General features: G+C 35.9%; 1 long non-coding RNA gene across 1 annotated transcript in view; it reads left to right on the top strand.

Moving 5' to 3' along the window:
* Positions 1–24,761, top strand: part of LOC127543991 (uncharacterized) — a 66,875-nt gene that overhangs the window by 22,007 nt on the left and 20,107 nt on the right. Inside the window, exon 2 of the long non-coding RNA XR_007949353.1 lies at positions 12,869–13,017. This is a non-coding gene — a long non-coding RNA (uncharacterized LOC127543991). The remainder of the gene's footprint in view (positions 1–12,868; positions 13,018–24,761) is intronic.

Here is a 24,761-nt window from a genome sequence, read left to right as displayed (position 1 = left end):
GAAAACAGCATGGATACAAATAAGGAAATATTAAAAACACACACACATGTGTGTATTTATATATATATATATATACATATATATATATCCACAGAAAGGAGTTATAAGGTAATTTATAGGCACTAACTTCTAGGGCCAACAGAATAAGACTTCTTGAAGGAAATGGCATCTGAAGCAATATAGAAATTCCATGAAATGAAGTAAAGAGGGAGTACATTTTAGGCACAAGAGTAGCCTATGAAAAGGCATACAAATGGGAGGTGGAATGCTACATATAGGAAATGAATAAATAACTCATAGGCTGGAAGGTATAGTATGTAACTTATGCCAAGAAGATCAAGGACAGAGGGCCAGGTTCCCTATATTAAAAAATACTTATATAAAGTAGCACTTTTTTTATCCAAGATTTGGCAACAAAATACATAAATATAACAAAATTTCATTGTACTCTTAAAAAAGTGAATGTGATCGAATCAGAGAAATACAGAAAAGGCAAATATATGATGCAAAATGAAATGAGCAGAACTAGGAGAACAATTGTATAATGACCACAGCAATAATGTGTAGGAAGGGCAGCTAGTTAGTGTAATAAATAGAGCACCAGTCCTGAAGTCAGGAGGACTTGAGTTCAAATCTGACCTCAGACACTTAACACTTCCTTGCTGTGTGACCCTCGGCAAATCACTTAACCCCAGTTGCCTCAGCCAAAAAATATATATATATGAGAAACAGGCAGTATGGTGTAGTGAATAGGTACTAGTCTTAAGAGTCAGGAACATTTGGTTTTTCCTACCTCATATACTAACTGGATGACTTGAGAAAATCACTTAATCTCTCAATGCTTCAATTTCCTCATCAGTAAAATGATGCAGTTGGACTCAGTTTCTGAGGTTCTTTCCAGCTCTAAATCTATTAGCCTAGAACTTCAAAAAGCTAACTATATTACACTTAACTCCCAACTCTTATCTTGGCAGATAAGTGAAGAGGGACTAAAGCAGTGAGGTCTTCACTTGGAGTGCGTAATTTTGTTGTTTTTGATAGTTAATAAATATATTTCAATATAATTGGTTTTCTTTGAAATTCTTTATAATTTATTTTATGCCTTTAAAAGCATTATTTTGAGAAGGATTTATAGGCTTCCCCAAACAGTCAAAGAGTTTATGTCATACAAAAATTTAAGAACCTTTGGATTAAAAGCCAAAATTTGAAATGAATTATCAGGTATGACCAGTGGATTGATTTATTTTGCTTGACAAAGTCATGTTTGTGATAAAGGAAGACTTTTAATTGGGATAGGGATAGCAGACAAGTGGGGAGAGTAGATAAACATGAAAAGGAGCTTCACAGAAAATGCAAAGAAGAAAAAGAAGTGGATAAGGGAAGACAAATAAATGTCGTTACTGTCTTAGTAAATGAGCGTGTGTGTAGATAGATAAGATGATAGATAATAGATAGATTATTTTTTCCTTTAACATAGATTCTGAGCTTCACCATTATTCAAATGAGCAGTTAAGTCTCCAGAATAACCATTGCTCACTTCCTGAGGACTCCAGGGTTTAATTTAAGGGGATGAAGGCATCTTTTTATAATCACAAATAAGGTTGTGTTTCCCGATAAAATTTAACCAATTAATATTGATTTCCTTTTTACAAAAAGATATTTACTAATAGAGTATATTAAGGACAAAAATACAAAATTATCTACTCCTAAATCAAGACATACTCTCCTCTCTGCACATTCTCTTGGTCCCCTGGGAGAATGGACTTAACTTTTAAGGTGGTTGTGATAAAGTACTATTCTATCTCCAATTTTTGGGGGGAGGAAGGTGGCCCTTCCTGGCCAGGAAAGTCCTTTTCTTCTTTTGTAGAGCCCCACTACATTTACTTTTAGGGAAAACAGAATCCAAGTCTTTTTAAACTTTTTCCACTTACAATCCCTTTTTGCTCTAGAAACTTTTATGCAACACTGAGTACATAGGCATATAAAATAGGTATGCAAATAAGATATTTACTATAATATAATAAATCATAAAGAAATTTCTTTTAAAATAATTCTTTAGTATACATATAATTTTATAGTTTATTAAAGACAAAAGCAAATTTGCATACTAATGAGATAGATATATTTGCTTATTTTTACACAAAGAATTAAATCTTGAGTTTTTTTTGTTTTTTTTTTTAAAGAAATGTAAATATAATGAAGGGTCTGACCAGTGAAAACCTTTAGAGTAAACATTTCTTTCTTTCTTTTCTTTTTTTTTCCCTGAGGCAATTGGGGTTGACTTGTCCATGGTCTCACAGCTAGAAAGTGTTAAGTGTCTGAGAGCAGATTTGAACTCAGGTCCTCCTGACTTCAGGGCTGGTCCATTATCCACTGCACCATCTACCTGCCCCTAGAGTAAACATTTCTTAAAAAACTAAATCAACTGCATACAAAAAAGTTCAAGGTTTCTTAATTAGTCTTCTTCCCTGTTCTTTGTGTCTTGAAATGTTTATAAGTTGGTCATTATTAAACTCATAATAAAAAATTAATCTTTTAAAAGAAAGGAAAGTATGGGAATAAAAGTCATGTGCAGTAAAGCCTGGAAAATCAATTTGCACTAGTTTGTTTCAGAATATCCTAGAAAGTGATAGAAATAAGAAATGAGACAAAGTAAATAATTAATGAAACTCTGGAAAAGGACGTTGTAAGAAAAAATGACAAAGAATTCAGAGAAACTTAAATTGATGCAGAACTAAATAAGCAGGACCAGGTGAATTATTTACAAGAAGAATACAATCATATAAAGGAAAACAACTGTGAAAGATAAGAACTCTGATCAGCGTAATAGGTAATCATGACTTCAGAAGACTGATGTTGAAATGTGTATTCTGCCTCTCAATAGAGAGAAGTAGAAAATGAGGTGTACATTCTTTGTTGCAAGGAGAGAGTCTGTTGGGTTTGGGGTAAGGAGTCATCAGGACAACATCAGTGATATCAGTGATATTGATGTAAAAAGAAATAACATCAATAAGATACAAAGAAAAATGAAAGAACACCATAAATGAATATTACTGAAATTAAAAGTTTGGAGAATAGCAAAGGGGGTTGTGATGGTAGCTTTTTGGGGAGAATTTTGAATCATACTCTTATGGGATGAGGAGAGGGAAGCATCAAAAGGGTAGAATACATAAAGAGAGACTTGAGCTCATTATCTTGGATATCAACTCACAATCATACAGTTTTATTTAATTGTTTCTGGTTCTAAGAGCATTTTAAGCAAAAAAAAGCAGAAACAAAGAGTTGAAATATTCCAATTTTTCCACTGTAATCCAATGTCATCATTTCAGCCACCTCAAGAAAAGATCCTTACCCATTTGGATTATTCTCTTTCCCATAAGATAGCTAAAAATTAAAAAACAAAAATAAAAGCCTTTATTCATATACTTAGCTTTTTTTTTTTTTTAATGGGTTGTTCAAGGAAGACTAGCAACCCTGGTGTGAAGGTTTACTCAGCTCTGAAAAGGGTTGCTCACCTTCAGTGTCAGTGTCCAGCTTCATCCAACTCTTACCTGTGGCTCCAAAAAGCTGTAGTTTGCACAGCAGATATGCCCCAGTAAAACCATTTCAGCAGATGAGCTAAACTGGGGTGAGAGTAACGGACAAGCTTCATAGCTATTGATGAGTTAGGGAGATATCTATCTCAATCATGTGAAGACTTCGCCTGGCAGAATGGGTGGATGAGAACAAGTTGTTACAAGGGTATGAAGGTGGCTAAAGCAAGTGGTGTGGAGAACCCAGAGCTTAATCAGATATCAAAGACGTCAAAATCATCCACTGCATTCCTGGCAATCTCCAGTCATCCTGACTTTTGATGATGTTTTATGATTCAGGAAGAGAGAGAGAGAGAGAGAGAGAAAGAGAGAGAGAATGCGAATTACACATTCATGTGCAAATCAAGATATTGCCCGTGATGTCATTGGTCCTCTTCAAAAATGAAGGAAAACAATAGTTTTTTTTTTTTTTAATCTTATTACCATCAGTCCATATTGAGGTTTGCAATTTTAACATTATTCTTCCCAGCATCAGAGTTGATGCTGTTCAGACTCCTGTTCCAAGGCATATTTGCAAAGGAATCTCCTCCAGAATGTGCTTAAACAACAGTGCAACCTCAACTTGTCAACTTCTAATAGGGAGCCAACTAGCTCTCAAAACAACTCTTTTAGATAACTCTGTGTTAGCCATTTTCCTCCTAAGACAGGCCCCAAATCTTCTCCTACTTCCATCCATTGCTTCCAGCTCTATCCTTCTCATATTGCCTCCAGCTCTATCCTTCTGATTTGGGACCAAGCTCAGTCATTAGGATACTTTGGCATTTAGGGTCATTTTTTTTTCTTTATCCTTTCCATTTATTTACATGGTTGTACTCATTCTTTATATTGTTTTCTTGATTCTGCTTACTTTAACTTTGTATCATTTCATGTTTCCATGCTTTTCTGTATTCATTGTAGTCATTGTTTCTTATAGCACAATAATATTTCATACATTCTTATATCACAATTTATTTAGCTAATCCCCAGCAAAATGTGCCTATTAATTTCTAATTTGTTTCTCATTCTCTACTACCAAAAAAGGTACTACTATAAATATTATTTTGAGATATAAGAAGCTTTTATTTTTTTATTGACTTCCTTGGGATATATAACAAAAAGTGAAAACTCTGGGCTAAAGAGTATGGACTTTGCCATTCTCCAATTGATAAATGGTCAAAGGCTATGAACAGTTAATTTTCAGATGGAGAAATTAAAACCATTTATAGTCATATGAAAAAAAATGCTCTAAATCATTATTGATTAGAGAAATGTAAATTAAGACAACTTTGAGGTACCACTCACTACACATCCCTCATATTGGCTAAGATGACAGGAAAAGATAATGAAGAATGTTGAAAGGGGTGTGGGGAAACTAGGACACTAATACATTGATGGTGGAATTGTGAACCATTCTGAAGAGTAATTTGGAATGGTGTCCAAAGGGCTATTGAACTTTTTGTATCCTTTGAATCAGCAGTGTTTCTACCGGGTCTGTATCCCAAAGAGATCATAAAAAAGAGAAAAGGATCCACGTGTGCAAAAAATGTTTGTGGCAACTCTTTTTGTAGTGGCAAGAAACTGGAAACTGAGTGAATGCCCATCAATTGGAGAATGGCTGAATAAATTGTGGCATATGAATGTTATGGAATATTATTGTTCTGTAAGAAATGACCAACAGGATGAGTTCAGAAAGGCTTGGAGAGACTTACATGAACTGATGCTAAGTGAAATGAGCAGAACCAGGAGATCATTGTACAAGACTACAACAAGATTATATGATGATCGATTCTGATGGATGTGGCTGTTTTCAACAGGGAGGTGACTCAGGCCAGTTCCAATGGTCTTGTGATAGAGATAGCCATTTGCACGCAAAGAGAGGACTGCGGGGACTGAGTGTGGATCATAACATAGTATTTTCATCTTTTTTATTGTTGTTTGCTTGCATTTTGTTTTCTTTTTCATTTTTTTCCTTTTGGATCTTATTTTTCTTGTGCAGCCTGATAACTGTGGAAATATATGTAAAAGAACTGTGCATGTTTAATATATTGGATTACTTGCCATCTAGGGGAGGGGATGGGAGAAGGGAAAGAAAAAAAGGGAATACAAAGTATTACAAAGGTGAATGCTGAAAACTATATATGCATATGTGGTTTGTTTTTTGTCTTTGCTGAGGCAGTTGGTAAGTGACTTGCCCAGGGTCACACAGCCAGGAAGTGTTAAGTGTCTAAAATCAAATTTGAACTGAAGTCCTCCTGAATTCAGGATTGGTGCTCTATCCATTGCCCCACCTAGCTGGCCCTATGCATATGTTTTGAAAATAGCTTTAGTTAAAAAAAAAAAAAAAAAAAGAGCATAGACTTTGCATATCAGATCAGACAAGAAAGAGTAAGAAATAACTTAACTCAATAACCTGGTGTGAGACAAACTGAAAAAATGCCTTATCTAGAAAAGAACTCTGTTTGACTAGAATTGCTGGGAAAACCAGAAAACCAGTGTGACATAAATTAAATTTAAGCTAATATCTTATAGTATATCCCATAATAAATTCTAGATGAATATATGGTCTGATTATTAAAGATCATAAAAATAAATTTTAAAAAAGCAGATCAAAGATACAATTAGGAAGTAAATTCTTAACCAAACAACGAATAGATGAGATTGCAAAAGATAAAATATAGAGAATTTTGATTACATGAAATTGAAAAGAATTTGCATAAACAAATGAACTCAAATAGAATAAGAAGAGAAATTGTAGAGTAAGGGGGAAAAATCTTTGTATTGAACATCTCTGATAAGGCTAACATATATAAGATATATGACTCCTGGCAAGAACTTTTTCTACCAATGCAGATTGGCAACTTTTGTGTGACTTAGAACCATAGAGAATTTCCTGGGGCATCAAGAGTTTGAATAAAACCACAAGATCATACATATATTTAGAGCTGAAAAGGATTTTAGAGACTATCTAGTTTGCTGCCTCACCCCATATCATTTTACCCAGATGAGAAACTATGGTCCACAGAGGTTAAGTGATTATGAAAGAATTGGGACTTGGATCCAGATCTGCCAAACTCCACATCCAGCTATTTTTTATACCATGGTTGCCTCCCGTTAGAATTTATTAATAGCAAAAACCCCCACCCATTCTCAAAAGAGTTCCTTTCCTCTTTCCCTCCTTTCCTCCCTCCTTTCCTTCCTTCCTCTCTCCCTCCCTTCCTCCTTTCTTCTTTCTTTCTTCTCTTCTTCCTTCTCTTCCTCCCTATCTCCCTCCCTCCCTTCTTCCCTTTCTCCCTTCCTCCCTCCCTCTTTTCCTTCTTCCCTCTCTCTCTCCCTTCTTCGGCCCCTCCCTTCTTTCCTTCCCTCCTTCTTTCCTCCTTCCTTTCCTCCTTCCTTCCCTCCTTCCTCCCTCCCTCTCTCCCATCTTCCCTCCCTCCCTTCCTCTCTCTCTCTTCCTTCCTTCCCTCCTTTCTTTCCTCTCTCTCTTCCTTCCTTCCCTCTTTCCTTCCTTCCTTCCTTCCTTCCTTCCTTCCTTCCTTCCTTTTCAAGTCTTGCTGCAATTATGAGGAATGAAAGCCTTATATATATATAACTACAACACAGGTATTTGCCTTTATCCAAGCTATAGACGGATTAGGAATGTCCTTGGGATGAGGAGATGGGGGATAGTGAAGTAGTGGAGAAGAAAGAGAGGCTGTTAAAGTCAGTAGGGTTTTATATTGAGGTAGACAAAGGAAGCCTTAGCCTTTTATAAATGCACCAATCTTAGGATAAGCAGACACTAGGCACCTTTGAATATGCCAATCATGAGTAGATCATATGAAGATAAACACAGGGCTTGGTAGAATTTCTTTGGTGTAATGCTGTATTCATGGATTCATCAGTCATTCCAGCTGTTTCTTTCTATATATTTCCTCCTCCTCCCTCCAGAGGAAGGCATCTGGTCTAAACAGCCTTTATCAGTTCTATACCTTTTTAAGTATATCTGCTGAAGACAGTTTAATAGATTGCTCTATTAACTTTATTCTCTGTCATTCAACACACATTTATTGAACGACTGTTGGGTGATGTGAGATATATAAAGAAATAGAGAATATGTTTCTGCCCTTCCAGAGCTTACAAAATCAATAAAGTACATAAGACAAGTATACAAGTAGCTAGTAAATGCTCAAGTATAAAGCAAAATGAAAGACAAGGAGGAATCACATATTGGAAAAAAGGAATATGAGTTGTGTTGTGTAAGTGGGGGGGATGGTAGGGAAAAATTCACTATGTCTGCAAGACTAGTTGTGCTGTCTCCAGTTTAATAATGTGCTTTGCTTCCCAGCCTTTCTAAAGGAACTGAATCCTTATAAATGAAAATAAATGTGTATGACTTATTAACCCATTTCGGCTTTCCTCCTTGTTTGCCCTCTGAAAAGCAATCAATCATCTCAAATGCCAAGGGTTTGGAGCTATAACTACTCGGTGCTAATGCTCTTTTGATACAAAATTTTAAATTATCTTTCATTGTGTCCTAATCAGGTCTTATTGAAATTTTAATATCTGATGCTGTACCAAGTAACCAAAAAAGAACCGGACAATTCTAAACTTCATTCTCAAATTACTAATAAACAAAACAGAAAGCTTGTTAAGCCAAGAGTTTGAGCTGATGAGCCATTATCTCAATCTTTGTTTTTCATAATTCAATGCTGATATTATAGCTTCAGATTTTCATAAAATCTTTTAATCAGAGTTGAATGTAAAAATGCACCATTTCTTTTACTTTCTCCAAATAGCTACTCTATCTGGCTAAGGTGGAAACTACATATTTTAAAAGCATTCTGCATGAATAGATCAAAGAATGGGGGGGTTGGTGGGGGTTAGGAAATATTTTTAAAGGTCTCCAACAGTCAAAGGGAGTGGAAAGGATTATTCATAACCCCTTGGTGCCAGCAGTTCTGGAACTTCTAAAGCTATGTGCTAATGCATCTTGCATTAGTGTTTAGCATGCAGGAAATCCCTCTACCCAGTGCCAGGGGGCTCGAGGAGTTTTGGCATCCCTTAAGTAAACCAATGTTAAACTTTCTGGGGCTTCAGATTTCCAGCTTTGTTTGTCTAAAAACAAGCACAGAAATTTTTTTTTTTTTGAGAAGAGCAGGTATTAAAAGAGAAAGGAAAAGGATGGATTTTTCTTAATGCAGTAAACAAGTTGGTTTTGTGAAGAGAAGTAGGCAAAGGATACAGAATATTTTGGGTAAGTGAGCTTGAAAGGAAGTTTGGTGTAATGGAATGTACACAAGGCTGGGAATATAAAATCTGTGTTCTAATCCAGGTTCCACACATCAGATGGAAAATTTCAACCACCAGGTGGCATTGCTAGCCACTAAACTGAGCCTATTCAAGAAGGATTAGCAATTGAAAATACAAGCAGACGTCCTGAGAAAGTGTCAAGTTCTCTGTGGTACTTAGACTATGAATAACCTTCTGTCCAATAGCTCTATTTCTCTCTAGGTGCTGTAGGATCTAATTTATCTAGGAAAGATAATTACTGTGCATTTATCCAGTCAGAATTTTTGCACTATAATAGGGGTGGTGGTGAAGAGAAAAAATAATAGAGATAGAAGAAATAAAACATAATAAAAAATCCATATAACTCAGTTTCTTTCTTTCTTTTTTCTTTCTTTCTTTCTTTCTTTCTTTCTTTCTTTCTTTCTTTCTTTCTTTCTTTCTTTCTTCTCTAAAAAATCCATATAACTCAGTTTCTTTCTTTCTTTCTTTCTTTCTTCTTTCTTTCTTTCTTTCTTTCTTTCTTTCTTTCTTTCTTTCTTCTTTCTTTTTTCTTTCTTTCTTTCTTTCTTTTTTCTTTCTTTCTTTTTTTTTTTCTGCCTTCACTATCCAGGAGAATAATCCATGTTTACACATAATATAATAAACATTTTAAAGAAGGGATTGAAGGTAGAGGCAGTGTTGCATAGTGGATATGATGAGGTCCAGATAGACATTCCTAACTCAAAATAAACATGTAACAAATTTACAATGGCCATTCTGTTTGGCAAAAAGCAGCTTTATTTAGGGAAATAAGTTGTAGGCAAAAATAAGAGGCAAAATAGGTACCAACAGTGGCAAACATGAAATAAAGTTGGGAGAGCATAGAGTTAGCAAGGAAAAAGACAAGTTCCCCAGGAGAACTCTCAATTAACTAGGAGAAAAAAAAATTAAGTAAGGTAGGAGTAAGCCATTGACTGGCAGGTTAAACTGACCAGACTTAGCTAGAGTAAGGAGAAAGATGTCTTTAGAGGAAAGGCACTCTGATTGGAGGGTGGGGAGGGAGAATAATTTTATAGTGGGCTTAGTCCTGAAAAAGACTAAGCAAAGATCTTCATCATAACAAGATCTTTTATTGGGGAAAAGCTGTCTTGGGAGTTTTTCTCAGAGATCTCAGAGAGATCAGAAAAGTGAAGACAGAAACTCAGAGAAGGGGTCAGGAGCCAGATGGAATACCTGACAGACCAGGTCTCAAACCTGTCTAAGGATATGTTAATCAATACCTCAAAGGTTGTTTAAAAATCCCCCAGAGATTGAGGTATTTGGTATTCCTTATAGCCTTGTGTCATTTCCAATTTGATCGGAATGTCAGCTGTGGCTTTTTTTCAAATTATTGATTAAAAAACTTTTTTAATAGCACAAAACTAAGGACAATGGAGGGGTGGATAAGAGTTCTTTCTTAGATAGTCTGGGAATTATCTGATAATAGATAGTTTCTTCCTGACTGGAGAAGAGTCAGTCCCAGGGCCTAGCACATAGTAGATGTTAATTGATTGACTCTTGATTTTTGTCCATCTTCTCAATTCTGGAAATTTCTCTGAGGAAGCTCAGACATTATTCTTTTAAGTGTTCCATAATGACTCGTATTGAAGAATTTTGATTCAAGTCCTCATAGCATAGGTCTTAGTAGTCTTTCAAATGCGATATAAAAAGTCTCAAGCAATCTATTATGCATAGTTTTTAGATTATTCCCAAGTTAAGAGTGTTCAGGAATAGCTGGTGGACCTGAAGATCATTAATCCCCAAATACAAAGTTACACAAATTCAACAAATGGCATTTGAGATTTATCAACTTCAGGATATGATTCTTAAAATCTCCGTGCTGATTTCATCTGTCTCTAGTAGTTGAATGCCCCCTTTTCAGTTTACTTATCACCTCCCTCTCTCAGGTCAGTGGATACCTTCTCCCTGTCCAACTGATAAGAATAATAACTTGGCCAGGAGCAATGGTGTTCACATGGTGCAAGGTTCCTTATATCAGGAGATCCTCTCACCTGGAGCTCCCCTTCTTCTGCATTGACCTTCTCCCATTTCATGCCATGAGCTCCTTCTGATGTAATCCTATGCCAATACATATCCTTAAATTCTTAAATTTATTTTCATGTGGCATGATCTATAGGACTTAACTCTATTTACCTCAGTTTCCTCATCTGTAAAATGAGTAGAACGAAATGGCCAGAATCTTGGCTAGGAAAATTGCAAACAGGGTTATGAAGAATCATATGACTGAAAATGATTGAACAACAACAATAACAAAAGTTTATTGGGATTCTTCTTAAGATGAGGTGAACACAATAATACTCCGAAGCAGAATACAGTAGGACTACCATTTCTCAAGACCTGGACACTATGCTTTTTAGAGCAGTCTAAGATTGCCTTTGTTTGTTTTTTTGGTTGCCATCCCATATTGTCAATTTATAGTGAATTTTCTATTACTTCAGATCCTCAGATCTTTTTCAGATGAATTACTATCTAACCATATCTCCCATATGATAGAGGTGAAGTTGATTTTTTGAACCCAAATTCAAGTAAGTGCAACCCAAGTAAGATTTTATGTTTATCCTCGTTAAATTTCAACTTATTAGTTTTGATTCAATTTTCTTATCTAAAAATATCTTTTTGTGCCCCAATATATTTGGTATTCCTTATAGCCTTGTGTCATTTCCAATTTGATAGGAATGTCAGCTATGGTTTTATCCAAATTATTGATTAAAAAACTTTTTTAATAGCACAAAACTAAGGACAAATTCCTGGGACTCTTCATTAGAGAAATCCTTCTAAACAGACATTGAATTTTAAGTTTTCTAATTTGGGGGTCTCATTATTTAATCAATACAGAGTGACAAAAAAGTAGATTCAAATCTTGTCTCTATTTCTACTTCTATGACCCTGAGACAAATTACTTAGTATCTCAGGGCCTCAGTTTCTCCATCTGTAAAATCAGGGAGTTGGACTCAAGGGTTACTAAGGTCCCTTACCATCCTAAATCATGCTCCTATGGTCCCGCTAATTACCTGGATCACATCCCTCCACTTTTTTTTTTTTTCACAAGAATAATGCTGAGGGACTTTGTCAGATTCTTTATAGGGGGTTGACCTAGAGAATTCCTTGATCAACTTGGTGAAGTTTCATGGAATAAGCCTTAGATTTTTATTTCATCTCAGTGTGAAGGGTATGAACCTAATCATTTGATCCCTCTGTAGTAGTTAGCTTAGATTAGGGGTCAACAAACTAGCCTGCCCGATGTTTTTGTTTAGCTTGTAAACTAAGAAATTTTTTTTTTTACATTTTTAAATATGTAAAACTTTATTTAATTAAACTGTTTATTTAAACCTATTTTAAATATAATGAAACAATCTAGCTGGCATAATACTTAAAAATTAATAAAGTGCTTTATAAACATTTCATTATATCTTTACAATTCTAAGCAGGTCGATGCTATGGTGATCCCTATTTCACAGATAAAGTAACTGAGGCAGAGAGCACTTGAGTGACCTTCCAGGGATCACACAATTAGTGTCTGAGGCTAGATTTGAATTAAAGTCACTGTGCTACCCAAGTTGCTTGACTATAAAGCAGATCTAGAAAAGAAAGAAGGAAAAGACCTGGAGTGTGCTTTCCAGTCTTACTATGAGTTATTAGAACAGTGTTCATTCAGTCCGTGGTAAAGGAGTTAGTCATCTCTTGAGCAACAGCAAGTTCATTTTCTTCCTGGGTGGAGTCCTAGACCTTAGAGTAGCATTGTAAGTCTGGAGTCATATCTCCACTGCTGGTGTGAAAGTGGAACTCACTGAAATTTCATGAGATTGCTTTTCCATCAAACCTGTTTGTTTCCATTTTGAAGAAAGTACTAAACACAGGTTAGTGAGTGTCTTGAGTCTCAAAGATTCCAAAGGACCCTGGGAAGAAAAGTATGAATCATCAGAGAGGAGAATTGTGTTTATTTTTTTATGAGCTACTGTGAATCCTTAATGTGTTTCCTTCATTTTCAGTGAAAGATAGAGTGTGGAGTAAACAATGCTCTGCACCCCATAGGCCGTGCTACCATTAGTGCTTACAGGGTAGCTGAAGATCCTTTTGCCTACATCTGTGAAAACCCAGTCTTTTAATGATGTTTTCCTTACAAGATTATGATCACCAGGTAAATTGTTTTTCTAGTTTTGCTCATTTTATCTTGTACCAGTTCATACCAGTTTTAACATGTTTCTCTGAATTCTTTGTATTCATAATTTCTAATGGCATAATAATATGCCATTATATTCATGTGACACATTTATTAAGTCATTCCCCAGTTGATGGTATCTACTTTGCTTCCAAACTGTTGCTACAAATATTTTTATATATGCAAGGTCTTTCCTTCAGTCTTTGATCTCTTTGGGATATATATCTAGCAGAACATTTTACTGATTTAAAGAGTATTATAGTTTAATGACTTTTGAATGTAATCCCAAATAGTTTTCCAGAATGGCAGGATCATTTCACAGCTCCATCATCAGGGAATTGCTTCAACAGATCCTCCAGCAACTGCTGTTTTCATCTTTTGTTTCTGACAGTCTCATGAGTGTGAGATGGAGTCTCTAAGTAGTTTTAATTTGCATATTTCTCATTATTAGTGATTTTGGGTATTCTTTCATATAGCCATTTCATATGGTCATTTACTTTCTTCTGTTCAGAATTCTACTAATATCCTTTAACCACTCCCTTAATTGTACCTTGAGGGATCATCTGGGATTGTTTAATTTTTTTTTTTAGCATATTTTAAACTATTTGTATAGCATCACATCAGTTAGAAGAGCTCAGGAGAGGCCCCTCAAAATGTGCCACATAAGTTCTTGGGGGGCTCATCTGGTATTCAAATCAACTTCATATACTCTAGTGAGAGGCAGAAGTGTGAAGAGCTTGGATTTTTTTCCCTCATTTTTGATATCATTTATCTTGACTTTTTCCTATGTATTTTGGAGGGTTGAGGACAGAACCTAGATTGAATCTAGTGGATGCTGAGTGCTTGGCCCATAAAAAGTACCCAGTAAATTCTTGTTGAATTTAATTAAGTTGAATTGAATAAAATTTTACACAATTACACAATTAAGTGTTGGAAGGAGGTGACTGTAAGCCCCCAGGCATTCTGTGTTATGGGAGTTCTGGATTACACAAGGTTGTTAATTTGGGAGAACTGTATGTACGTCATGGTTATTGCTGTGGAAATCTTGGGAGGAGTAGAAAGGACTAGGAAAGGCATCTAGGAATCAAGGCAAGAGGGCATTTGCTGTATTGAGTCAATTATTTGACATTTTGGGACTTAATCTTGTCCCTGGATTACTACATTAGAGACTGTGGGGAATTTCCTTTTGGATGAGACTGAGAACTGTCTTAGAGTTGAAAGGAAATATTGCTCTCAAAATCAGGGGAGCAAGCTCCTCTTCATGTTGATTTCTTCCCAAAGGTTTTCCTCTCCATTCAGGAATCTCTCCATGAAGAATCTACTATATGTGTTTTCTCAAAAATCACCCAAATTCAGAAGACCTAGGAGATTTCTCTTTTCTTAAATATTCACCCACTGCAACACCACAGGTGAATCACTGAGAAATCATTCTCCACCAATGAGGAGAATCTTACACAAAAGGGCTTAAATTCTAGTTTACATATTGATGCTCCTTCTAATACTCTAACTTCCAGGTTCCTCAATCTATGATCTACTCTTTCACTCCACTGCAGCTGCATACAGCGATAACGCCCCTCCCCCTTCTACTTCCATGTACATGATATTTAAAATTCTATCTGATTATAATTTCTTATCATTTCATCTTTCTTTAAGCCTCACTACCCCTAATTCTATTCATCATCCTTCCCATGACCTTCATATTCTCTTGCCTTCAGTTCTATTCTCTGACTAATGTCCCTACACTCTTCTCCCTTCCTTAACTTTACCCCTTAATGAACCACCTCAGTTCTACGCTACCTTTTACTCTTGAATCCCTTGCTTTTATGTTCCACTTTGACAACCACCAACCCTAGATGACTCCCAGCATCCACCTTCTTCACTCTTACTTACATTCTGCTAAATGAAGCTAGGGGGAAATCAGAAAATGCTGATGACTGACTGAGTCTACTACAAACTTGTGTTCTATAATATTAACTGGGCCCTCGTATTGCAATAATCCTAATAATCAATTTGTTGTTCCATTTTCTATAATGACTGTTTCAAACCTTCTTGTCTCTTGGTAAGTCTTCTCAATCAAGCACCTTCTTAGCTGAGGACTTTACTTTATATTTAATCAAAAAAAATTGAGGCCATTTGCCATGAGCTCCTTATATACTTCTTCATCTACTTCATCTCATAACACTCAGACATCTCTTACTGTCGCCTTTTTCATTCTTGTCTCATAAGGAGATGACTCTTTTCTTTGTCAAGTCCAGCCCCTTTATATGCACCCTTGATCTCATCTCTTGCAGTTTTCTCCAGCAAGTTGTCCCCAACATCATTTCCCATCTCTCTGTTTTCTTTAATTTCTCCTCATCTGCTGGCTCTTTACTTTCTACAAATATGTCATGTATCCCCCTAGCCTTATTAATTATCACTTGATCAGATCATCATTACTGTCCTAGATTTCTCCTCCCCTTCTGATGTTAAACTACTTGAGAAAACTGTCTACACTTAGATGCCTCCTTTTCTTATCTTCTTACTCTCTTCTAAACCCTCTGCTATCCAGTTTCCAAACTCATCACTCAATTGAAACTGTCCTCTCCAAAATGACCAGGGATATCTTAATTGCCAGATCTAAGGGCCTCTTCTCAGGCCTCATTCTCTTGACCTCTGTGTCACTTGATACTGGACCACATCCTCCCCCTGGATCTTCTCTGTCTTCTGGTTTTTATGACACTGTTCTTTCTTGCTTTTTCTCCCGCCTGATCTATTTGATCTACTGCCTGATGCTGACTGATCTACTTGATTTTCCTTTGCCAGTCATCCAAGTCATACTCACCATTGGTTCTGTTCTAGGTCCTCTTCCAATTTAGTTTTATACTATATCACCTGTCAATCTCATGATCTTTTTTTAGATTTAAATTTTAAATTAAAAAACCTTTAAATTAAAAAAAAATCTCTCTCTCTTTCTCTTTTTCTCTTTCTCTCTCTCTTCTTTCTTTCTCTCTTTCTCTTCTCTCTCTCTCTCTCTCCTCTCTCTCTCTCTCTCTCTCTCTTCTCTCTCTCTCTCTCTCTCCTCTCTCTTCTCTCTCAATCTCATGATCTTTTTTTAGATTTAAAATTTAAATTAAAAAACCTTTAAATTTCTCTGTTCTCCTCTCTCTTCTCTCTCTTCTCTTTCTCCTCTCTCCTCTCTCTTCTCTCTTCTCTCTCTCTTCTCTCTTCTCTCTCTCTCTCTCACTTTCTCTCTCTCTTCTCTCTCTCTCTCTCAATCTCATGATCTTTTTTTAGATTTAAATTTTAAATTAAAAAACCTTTAAATTTCTCTGTTCTCCTCTCTCCTCTCTCTTCTCTCTCTTCTCTCCTCTCTCTTTCTCTCTTCTCTCTCTCTTTCTTCTCTCTCTCTTCTCCTCTCTCTCTCTCCTCTCTCTCCTCTCTCTCTCTCTCTCTCTCTCTCTCTTTTGTTGAGGCTATTGGGATTAAATGACTTGTTCAGGATCACACAGCTAGGAAGTGTTAAATGTCTGACATCAGATTTGAACTCAGGTCCTCCTGACTTCAGGGTTCGTGCTCTATCCACTATACCAACTAGCTGCCCCTAAAAACCTTTTTAAAAAAGATAATGAGATTGACAAGTGATAATAGTTTTAAAAATTACTATTGAGGGTATTGGTTGGTTGTTGTCTTTTTGATTTTTTAAATTACTATTGAGAATATTGGTTATTTTGTTGTCTTTTTAAGTTTTTAAAATTACTATTAAAGATATTGGTTGGTTGGTTGTTGTCCTTAGCTTTTGAAGAAGACCCAAATGATATCACTGTTGAAGTTACAGTGTGTATGACTGTGGCTGTTCAGGTCAGTATGAGTTCAGAATATTCTGCCACAGATCGGACACAAATAGTCCCTGTGGATATTTGGGCACCTTCTCTAACTTTGCTCATCTCGCATTCTTCTGGGCTACTTCAATTCTGCTTTGTTCATTGAGCCAGCATCTTCTCTGCCGAGGGTTGCCATGCTAGGCCATCTTGTGCTCCCATGTCATAGAGTCAATTCAAAAGTTTTTAAGAGAGTGTTCTTGTTTCACTTTTTCTGAACACCATGTGAGGATGTTTCTGTCCTCTGAAACTGAGGTGTTTTCCCTGACTTTATTTTCTTATACCCAATATTATTATCAAAAGTCTTACCATTTCTACCTCTTTAACACCTCTTATATATGTCCCCTTCTCTCATCTGATACTCTTACTACCCTGGTAGAGGCCTTCACCACCTCATGGCTGGACTCTTGCTGGAGCCTGTTGATTATGAGTCTCCCTGGGTCATCTCTTCCCCATTACACTCTATCCTTCACTCAGGTGTCAAAATGATCTTTCTAAAGCACAGAGTCTGATAATGTTATCTACCTATTCTATAAACTTCTGCAGCTCCCTATTACCTCTAGGATCAAATATTTTCTGTTTGGCTTTCATAGACATTTAAAATTCAACTCCTTCTTACTTTTCCAGTCTTCTTACTCTCTTTTATGTATTTTGAGAACCAGTGACACTGGCTTTTTTGCTGTTCCTTAAACAAGATATCCCATCCCTGATTCTGATTTTTACTGACTATTCTCCATGCCTGCAATCTGTCCCTTTCTATATCTTCCTCCTGACTTCCTTCAAGTGTCAGCTAAAATCCCCCCTTTCCAAGAAATTTTCCCTAATTTTATTTTATTTCAATGTCTTTCCTCTTGTTTATAGAATTATTTGCATGTGGTCTCCCTCATTAGTGTGTGAACTCTCTGAGAACTAGGATTGATGGTGAATTTGTTTGCTTTTTTGCCTTTCTTTGTATTCCCAAAGTACCTGTCCCTTATCAGGAGCTTAATAAATGCTGACAATAAGGAGAGATCAAAAATGATCTTGTGTAAGAAATGTCACTCATAACAAAGGTTTGTCCTCTGTTCTCAAAGAGAACTATGACTGAGGGAGGCTGTACAAAGTCACCAGCCTCACTTTCCCCTGCAGAGCCATCTGAGTCCAGTGGCCAGATATAGATCAGGATCACTGGAGAAATATGTCACCTAGGAAGCTTTTAAGGAAGCTAGGGATTCTGAAAGCTGAAGATTAGAGAAGAGTACATTCCAGACACTGGGGAGCACCTGTTCGAAGATATGGAGATTGAGATAGAACATCATATATAGGGAATTTTTAGCAGGTCAGTCGACAAAAATGGAGATTATATGAAAAACAATGTGAAAGACTGGATAAACAAGCAAGGTCTAAATTTTAGAGGGTTTTATATGCCAACCTGAGTTTATATTTTGTCATAGAGGAAAGAGAGAGCCTCTTTAAGGGATAAGAACAGGAACAGAGGACAGGAGGGCTCATGAGAGAAACTTTGTTTTGATTCTTTTCCAGGAGATAGACAGTAAGATCCAGAGTTGGCTTGCTACCCCCGTGATCTTGTGTTGCTTGGCTGGCTCAGATGAGTCTTTGCCTGATTTACTTTGGGGAGGCTATCCAACTCTGCACATATTTAGATTTAATGGTTCTCCCTTCTTTCAATCAATCAGCCAACAAGCATTTATTAAGTACTTATTATGGGCCAGCACTACGCTAGGAAACAAAAAGACAGTGGAAAAAATCCTCATTCTCAGAGGGATTACGTTCTACTGGAAGAAATTAATGGACACACATTTAAGAAAGTACAAAATATGTACAAAGCAAATATTAGATAATTTTCAAAGGTGAAATAAACAATAGTAACTAGTAACTAGGGGAGAAGGCAGGATAGTATCAGGAAAGTCCTTCTGAAGCCTGTAGCATTTGAATTCAGCTTTTGGGGTTGTAAGACCCAGAGGTAAAAAGATAGCATTCCAGGTATAGAAAAAATACTGTGAAAAAGGCACTGGTGGGATGTCATGTGTGAGGAATAATGACATTTTAGCTGAACCATGTTATGTTTGAATGGAGTAAGTATAGTAAACTTGAAAAGACAAGTAAGAGCTAGTTGTAAAAGAGCTTTAAATGCCAGACAATTTATATTTTGTTCCTAGAGACAGTAGGGAGCCATAAGAACTTTTTGAACCAGGAAGTGACATAGACCTGTGCTTTAGCAAGATCAATATGACAACTATGTGAAGGATGATTAAGGGAAGGAAGGAAAGCTGTTCAAGGCAAAGAGACCAAACAGAATGCCTATTGGAGCAGTCTTGGTGAAATGTGATAAAGGTCTGAACTAGTGTGGTGAATGCAAGTGGAAATAAGGGAAGAAAGTAAGAGACGCTGTACTGTGTAGATAGAATCAACAAGACTATAAAATGACACAAAAACTTTCTATGTATTTAAAAGAAATAGCAAATTTTACATAATAGATTTACAGTTTCAAGTACAATGATCTTTTAAAAAAAATCTACCGTTATGAAAATGCATGTTTTATTTCTTAAATTTAGAATAAAAAAATAAGATTTTTCCCAATTAGACTAGCCCATTGGCATTCTTATAATGAGCAGATTAATCATTCAAATAGATACAATGGTGTCATCACAGGTTTTAAATATGGTAATCTACATTATCATGGTGCTATGAAGTCTTGGCTTAGAGCAAAAAAGATAAAACTGATAATAAGTTCAATAAATAAATGTTTAAAAAAGATTTTTAAGCTGATTGTTCACCTATGTGATTAGAAGTATAGTGATAATACTGAGAGAATTATGGGGAAAGCCATCTTTGTAGGTTGGATTCTTCTCATTGAACCAGCAAAAGGAAGCCTTCTCTCCCCAACTATTCAGAGAGGAAGTATTTCTCTTTCTGGTAGTACAACTCAGCATAACAGATACATAGAATGATAGGATTTAGGGTTGAAAGGGAGGATCTAGTTGTCTCACTTTATAGATGAGCTTCTTTGTATCATATTGGATGTGCTATGTTTTTTCTTTTTTTATATGGGTTTGTGGAGAAGAAAGAAAAGGAGAAGGAGGAGGAGAAGAAAAAGGAGAAGCAAGGAAGGAGAAAAGGAAGAAAGAAAAAAGGAAGGAAGGAAAGAAAAGGAGAAAAGGAAGAAAGGAAGGAGAGGAGGGAGGAAGAAAAGGAAGGAAGGAGGGAAGGAAGAAAAGACAAAACTAAAAAAAAAAACAAGAAAAGTTTGGAGACAAGCCCTTAAATCCTATATTCTCATAAAATCATATATTTAGAGTTGGAAGGGACCTTAGACGTTATCTAACATAATTCCCTCATTTTACAGATGAGGGAGGGAAGCTGAGAAACAACAAAAATTTCCTACTCATTTTCCTACTCATAAAGTGATTTCTTACTCATAAAGAATTCAAACTCATTCTTCATGCTATTTCAGAAAGCTATATATTCAGTAATTCCTTATAATATTGGGCTCCTCCTTCCCTTTGTCTAGAGTTCTCCTAGGAGTATGGGGACACTGGATCACAAAGCTTAGAGTACCAGTCTCCTAGACACCAGAATTCAGATGGCTGTTTACAGACACAAGAGAGTCTAGGTTCTGGAATCCATTAGTGAATTGCCTCACTACCTCCAGCCAATCACTTTTATCTCTCTGGGACTGTGTCCTTATCTTATGATTTAGATGTGACTTTACTCTTAAGTGCAACAGAAACCTCTGCGGTATATTAACAATGCAGTCTGGTTTCATCAGGGTTGAATCAGTGCTTTAAAAGGGGCTGGACGTTTTCTTTGTGCTAGGTGGGTACAAAATAGACTGTTGATGGGTGGGGATGGAGGAGAGGGTGAGAATGATGCATTAATTAGCACATTGATGCTTTTCTGGATTAAAAAGCAATGGGGAGATTTAGAGAGGATATTTAATTAAGTACATCTAAGGGCTGAGCATGGGATTTATTACCAAATCTTTGGGTTTTCTAGTGTTTCCCCTCTAAGAAATGATACAATTTGTGCCTGCTAATGGCTACATTGGTTAAAGGAAATTTCTTTGATGAAATTTCCCTGTACCAATGAAGTCAAACGAACAAACCAAAACCCCAAATCCTAATTTTCTTCAATTATTCAATTCCTTATCTTGGTGATATTATCACTTCCTCAATAAAATCATAGCTGTATAGGAGGAAGGGATTCTGGAAGTCATTAATTCAGATGAGACAACTAAGTCTCAATTTGCTCAAGGTCACATAGATAGTAAATATCTGGCATGTTCTGCTCTGATTATTAGTATAGATATCATGCTTAGCAAATTTCCAGATGCTACAAAGCTGGTACACAACAATCTTGTGACGTATATTGTTATATGCCCGTTTTACAGTTGAGAAAACTGAGGCAAAGAGGGATTAAGTGACTTGACCAGAATCACAAAATAAGTATCTTTTTGACTCCAGGTTCTTGACTCCAACCATTGTGCCATTTAGCTACATATATATTATCACACACACACACACACAAACACACACACAGATAGATAAATGAACACATATGTGTGAGCGCTCACTCATGTGTGTATAAAACTTGGAACACTCCTTCCTTATTAAGGAAGACTGATCAGGAGCATTCCTGGAACCTAAAAATCACTTCCCTTTAGACCAAAAATATTTAAGGAGGAGACAGATATATTTTAATTTAGTATCTTCTTTCTAAGGAGCCATGGAAACTGGACTAACAAGAATGCCAAATCATGGAAAACAGCTGATCTAAAACATGAAGTTATGAAGAAACTTCCCATATATAAAAAAAAACCCTAGAATATGAAAAGATGTGTACTCCACTTGAGTTTAATAACATAAATTCTATTGTTTCATCAAGGACATCTCCTAAGAGGAGGAAAAACTTTCTAAAAGGGAGGGAGAAGAGACTGCTGAGATACCTGTTCTTGCCTTCCTAAGAACCACATGTAGACAGACAACTTGTTGTTCAGTTGTTTCAATCATGTCCAACTCTTCATAACCCTATTTGGTGTTTTCTTGGCAAAGATAACCTGAGTGGTTTACCATTTCCATCTACAGATCATTTTCACAGATGAGGAAATTAAGACAGACAGGATTAAGTGACTTGCCCAGTGAAATACACTAGAAATTATCTGAAGCTGGATTTGAATTCAGGTTTTCCTGATTCCATGCCTGACTAACTATTTAATCCATGATTTAGCATTCTATTCATTGTATTACCTAGCTTTTCAGAGAGACCACATTGACACATTCTCTTATATCAAAATATTAAATCATGCTATACAAAGATTAGCTGAAGGAAATGAGGGTGTTTAATTTGCTGAGGGAAAAAAAAAAAACTTAGAAAAGATATGATGACCATCCTCACATTTTAAAAACAATTATCATTGAAGAGAGAAATTATGCTTTTTCATATTTGGTCCCAGAAGGAATAACCAGGGCCAATGGATGAAAGTTATACAATGTTATAGCTTTTTTTCCAAAGAACAAGTGTCTTTTAATTTCCTGGCTGCAATCGCTGTATATAGTGATCTTTGAATGAGCCCAAGAATATAAAATCTGACACTGATTCCATTTTTTCTCCTTCTGTTTGCCAGGAAGTAATGGAACCAGTCGCCAAGATTTAATTTTTTTTTTATATTAAGTTTTAAGCCAGCTTTTACACTCTCCTCTTTCATACTCCTCAAGAGACTTCTTAATTCTTCACTTTCACCATGAATGGTATCATCTGCGTATTTGAGATTGTTGATATTTCTCCAGACAATCATAATTCTAATTTTTGAGTTGTCCAGCCTGGCATTGCACAGGATGTGCTCTGCCTGCAAGTTAAATAAATAAGGTGACACCATACAGCCTTGTTATACTTCCTTTCCAATCTTAAACCCACCAGTTGTTTCATATTCAATTCTAACTGTAGCTTCTTGGCTTGCACATAGGTTCTTCAGGAGACAAGGAGATGATCTGGTATTTCCACCACTTTGAGGACTTGCTTCATTTTGTGGTGGATCACCACAATCAAAGGCTTTAGTGTAGTCAATGAAGCAAAAGTAAATGTTTTTTCCAGAACTTCCTTATTTTCTCCAAAATCTTAGTGAATATTGGCAATTTGGTCTCTAGTTCTTCTTCCTCTTTGAAAACCAGCCTGCTCTTTTGGTAATTCTTGGGGTCACATACTGCTGATGTCTGGCTTGCAGAACCTTAATCATAACCTTGTTGGAATATGAAATGAGAACAAATATTTGTTATTTTGAACATTCTTTGACATTGTCTTCCTTTAGGATTGAGAGTTAAACTTATATTTTTCAACTCAGTGGCAAATTGAGGATTTTAAATAGTTTAGCCTGAATTTCATTATCTCCACTAGTTTTATTATTAGCAATGTTTCCTAAGGCCCACCTGACTTTATTTTCCAGCTCTAGATCAGTAGCCACACCTTTGTGGTTATCAATGATGTTAAGATCTTTCTTGTATAGTTATGTTTATTCTTGCCACTTCTTAATCTCTTCTACTTCTATTAAATCCCTACCATTTTTATCTTTTATCATGCCCATTTTTTTGCATGATAATCTTCCCTTGATATTTTTAATTTTCTTGGAAAGATGTCTTGTGGTATAGCTTTTTCTTTCTTCTTTACCTTTCTTTTCTTCTTTCTTTAGCTATTTCCAAAGTCTCACCAGATAGCCATTTTTCTTTCTTTCTCTGCTTTTCCTTTGGAATGCTTCTTTGAAAGGTTTACTCCTACAACAAGCCTAAATCTGTCTACCCAAATTTTCTAATTTGAGGTCCTTTCTAACTATGTAATTTTATGATTATGTAAGTCATACTTTAATAGTACCTTAAAATTACTATAATAAAAATTATGGTATGCACATTATTTTTTACTTGACATTTATTTTTAAAAATTTATTGATGCACTTTATTTTGACATCACTCATGAACAGCTTCTCAGTCCTCCCTCATATTTTTCAATTAATAAGTAAAACAAAACTGTCTCATGTGATGATTTTGACTGTAGTACATGCTATTTTTCATTTTTTGTTTGCCATTAATTAACCAGAAGATTATGTACTTTAACTTTAATAATTTGTAACCAGAATTGTTCGTTTTATTTGAACTGATTTTTGTAGCCTTTTAGTGTTTTCATTTATGTCATTGTAATGATTGTGTATATATTGCTTATTTGGTTCTGTTTATATCTCCCTATGAGGTAGCTAGATAGCACAGTGGATAGAGTAACAGACTTGGAGTCAGGACAACTCATCTTCCTGAGTTCAAATCTGGCCTCAAACACTTACTAGCTGTGTGATCTTGGGCAAGTCACTTAACCCTGTTTGCCTCAATTTCTTCATCTATAAAATGAGGTGGAGAAGGAAGTCAAACTATTCCAATATCTTTGCCAAGAAAACCCCAAATAGGGTCACAAAAAATCAGACATGGCTTAAAACGATAACAAGTGTCCCTCTGTATCAATTCATACATGTGTTCCAGAATTTCATAGACTGCTTCATATCCATTGTCTCTAATAGAGCAATAAAATTCCTTTGCATTGGAGTGAGAGAAATTTGGTCTTCCTCATCCTCAGTTCAGTTTATTTAGACACAGAGAAGAGTACAGATGGTATGAAAGATGGATTGTAGATGAATTAGACTACAAGTGGGAACACCTATTATAAGACTATAAGGGAGGATAGAGAAAGGTCTGAATGACTTACAGTAAAAGTAGAGAGGAAAAGATGGTGTAAAATAGATTGTGGAAGTAACTACCAGACTCTGACTTCTTCTTGGGTATGCATGCATACACTTCCACCTCTGCCTCTCCTCCCAGAAGATGAGTTTAGTTT

This window comes from Antechinus flavipes, chromosome 1 (assembly GCF_016432865.1).
Source record: "Antechinus flavipes isolate AdamAnt ecotype Samford, QLD, Australia chromosome 1, AdamAnt_v2, whole genome shotgun sequence".
NCBI classification, from domain to species: Eukaryota; Metazoa; Chordata; class Mammalia; order Dasyuromorphia; family Dasyuridae; genus Antechinus; species Antechinus flavipes.
This window is presented reverse-complemented; position numbering and strand designations above follow the sequence as displayed.